Source organism: Sarcophilus harrisii, unplaced genomic scaffold (assembly GCF_902635505.1).
Source record: "Sarcophilus harrisii unplaced genomic scaffold, mSarHar1.11, whole genome shotgun sequence".
In the NCBI taxonomy this organism is placed as follows: Eukaryota; Metazoa; Chordata; class Mammalia; order Dasyuromorphia; family Dasyuridae; genus Sarcophilus; species Sarcophilus harrisii.
In genome coordinates this window covers 71,327-75,063 of record NW_022290908.1, presented here as the reverse complement: position 1 = coordinate 75,063, position 3,737 = coordinate 71,327, and positions in this window count along the sequence as shown.

Here is a 3,737-nt window from a genome sequence, read left to right as displayed (position 1 = left end):
TGAACCTCTGAAAACAACCAAGTCTTTCATAATTGATCATCACACAATCTTGCTGTTATCGCGTACAATGTATTCTGGTTTCTACTTGTTTTGTTCAGTATCTGTTCGGGTAATCTTTCCAGGCCTTTCTAAAAGCAGCATTCATTTTTTTCAATGGAACAATCATGTCCCATTATAATCATATAAATTCATTAGTCCACCCATTCCCTAATTGATGGGTATCTACTCATTTAACAATACTTTGTTACCTCAAAAACAGCTGCCACAAATATTTTTGCACTTGTGTGTCCTTTTCTCTTATTTATGATGTTCTTGTTATACAGACACTGCTGGATTAAAGGATAGGCACAGATTTATAGTCTTTTGGACATAGTTCCAGATTGTTCTCCAGAACAGTTGGATCCTTTCACAACTCCACTGACAATGCATTAAATGACTCAGTTTTCCTACATTCCCTTTACCATTTATCATTATCTATCCCTCTCATCATATCCAATCTGAGAGGTGTGTTGTAGTAGTTCTCTTGATTTTTTTTAGTTGGCATTTCTCTAATCAAAAATAATTTTAAGCATTTTTTCATAAGATTGTAGAAGACAATCCAATTTCTAAGTGAAAAATCAAATAAGAATTTTGATTGAATTAAAATTTACAAGATGATCAGACAAGTAAAGAAGCTACTTGGAATAAATCGCTAAACGGTTCTTCACTTTCCCTCCATCATACATTAGGTTTTATGATTCAGAGGAAAACAGTACTTTAAGTTTTTCTTCCTGTTAATGGATCAATGGTTTTTAAAGCATCAAACCTTTCTTAATCTTGACTAAAGGATTTTGTCTTCATTTTCAATTACTCTAAAACATTAGGAAGATCTTTCTTGGATAAGGAGAGATCTATTTTTTTTTCCTAATTTAAAAATAAATAAATATTTTAAAAAATAATGGATAGCTTTGCTCTTTAATCTTTTCCCAGTATGATTTTTTTAATATAAAATAGTTCCCTTTCTGCATTTATCAGAGGTTTGATTTATCTTCTACTTCTCTAATTCCAAAGTTAGGACGTTTTCTAACATCCCCTGACATAGGAATAGCAACGCAATAAGGGAATGCATGTATACATATATGAACATATGTGGGGGTTATTTTCCATTTTTGAGGCAGTGTGATATAGTGAAGAATATCCAGAGATTAGAGATATTATCTTGGTTCCTGTATTGTGTCAGGTCTTTTGCTTACTCACTATGAAGCCCCTTAGTGTTTTGTTCCTTATATTTGAGATTGAAGTTTCTCATCTTAAATTATAGGCATACTACTTGCCTCTTATGGTAGCTACAAAACAGTCAGTGAGGAGTAATAGTTTGCATAAGAAGTTGGGATAATGTACCCATGATATGAATCACAGAGGCCTTTTTTGTATCTATTTCTTGATCCAGCCATTGACGTCATCTTCCCACATTATAATACTTTATGAATGCAATCTGAAATATTGTGAATGGCCATCCTATAGGTGACAGACATGTTTCTATCTGATTGATTCTACAATGAAACCCTTATATGCATCAGATTGTGACTTCTGTGTCAGGGATAATTTTATAATGTGCATATTCAATACCTCTGGTTATTGTCCCAGAGGCATTTGTTGCATAGTACATAGACTTTTGGGAGAGGACTGGAGTTTAAATTTTAAATTAAATCACATTACTTATGTGATTTTAGGAAAGTTACTTAAGATTGCTAAGTCTTATATTCTTTCACTGTGATGTAGTGATAATAATAGAACATAATATCATATAATTATTTATAATATGATTTATTTTGCAAATTAAATGGCAGTACACCTTTAGTGCTTTGTAAATATTAAAGTGCGAAATAAATTCTAAATATTATTTTATATGTATCGATACTTGTCTTTTATACAACTTACAACGTTCTAACCTTCTAAAAGATAGTAAAAACTTGATTGATAACCATGATTTCAGAAATTATGAATTATTGATGAATATAAGTGATATTCAATGAGTCATGTCTCTTGGGATGATTGTGCAAAAATCAAGTAAATTTATGAAGAAAAACATGTCATGAATTTGAGGATCGTCATTTATGTTCATTTGTTTTGTCACTGCATTGTAGCGTCTTCCAGGATGGAACTCTTTAGCTAATGGTAAAAATATCTAGCCAAATGTTTATGGACATTTTGATGTACTGATAAAATGTTAATATAATATATAAAGCCTAACAGTAAAAAAAATTACTATAAAATTAAATTATTGCAAATGTAAAAATTACATTAAAATGAATGTGAGTCATCTTTCTCAGTTGGGAGGTGTATTTGTGAGCAAGGACTGCAGCTTGTTATTGTTGTTGTTATTGCTTTTTGACTCCTAGTAATTCATAATTCTTAGAACATAGCAAATATTCAATAGTATTATTGTTTCACTATTCAACTAATCTATGTACTTTTATTTTATTAAATCCTAACCCTTATCGTTTTGTTCCTTATATTTGAGATTGAAGTTTCACATGTCAAATTATAGGCAGACTACTTGTCTCTTATGGTAGCTATAAAACAGTCAGTGAGGAGTAATAGTTTGCATAAGAAATTGGGATTTTGTACCCATGATATGAATCACAGAGGGCTTTATTGTATCTATTTCTTGATCCAGCCATTGATGTCATCTTCCCACATTATAATACTTTATGAATTCAATCTGAAATATTGTGAATGGCCATCCTATAGGTGACAGACATGTTTCTATCTGATTGATTCTACAATGAAACCCTTATATGCATCAGATTATGACTTCTGTGTCAGGGATAATTTTATCATGTGCATATTCAATACCTCTGGTTATTGTCCCAGAGGCATATGTTGCAGAGTACATAGACTTTTGGGAGAGGACTGGAGTTTAAATTTTAAATTAAATCACATTACTTATGTGATTTTAGGAAAGTTACTTAAGATTGCTAAGTGTTATATTCTTTCACTGTGATGTAGCGATAATAATAGAATATAATATCATATAATTATTTGTAATATGATAGAATTATTTTGCAAATTAAATGGAAGTACATAATTAGTGCTTTGTAAATATTAAAGTGCCAAATAAATTCTAACTATTAATTTATATGTATCGATAATTGTTTTTTATACAACTTACGACGTTCTAAACTTCTAAAAGATAGTAAAAATTGATTGATAACCAGGATTTCAGAAATTATGAATTATTGATGAATATAAGTGATATTCAATGAGTCATGTCTCTTGGGATGATTGTACACAAATCAAGTAAATTTATGAAGTAAAACGTCATGAATTTGAGGATCGTCATGTATGTTCATTTGTTTTGTCACTGCATTGTAGCGTCTTCCAGGATGGAACTCTTTAGCTAATGCTAAAAATGTATAGCCACCTGTTTATGGACATTTTGATGTACTGATAAAATGTTAATATAATATATGAAGGCTAACAGTAAAAAAATTACTATAAAATAAAATTATTGCAAATATAAAATTACATTAAAATGAATGTGAGTCATCTTTCTCAGTTAGGAGGTGGATTTGTGAGCAAGGACTGCAGCTTGTTATTGTTGTTGTTATTGCTATTTGACTCCTAGTAATTCATAATTCTTAGAACATAGCAAATATTCAATAGTATTATTGTTTCACTATTCAACTAAACTATGTACTTTTATTTTATTAAATCCTAACCCTTAGCGTTTTGTTCCTTATATTTGAGATTGA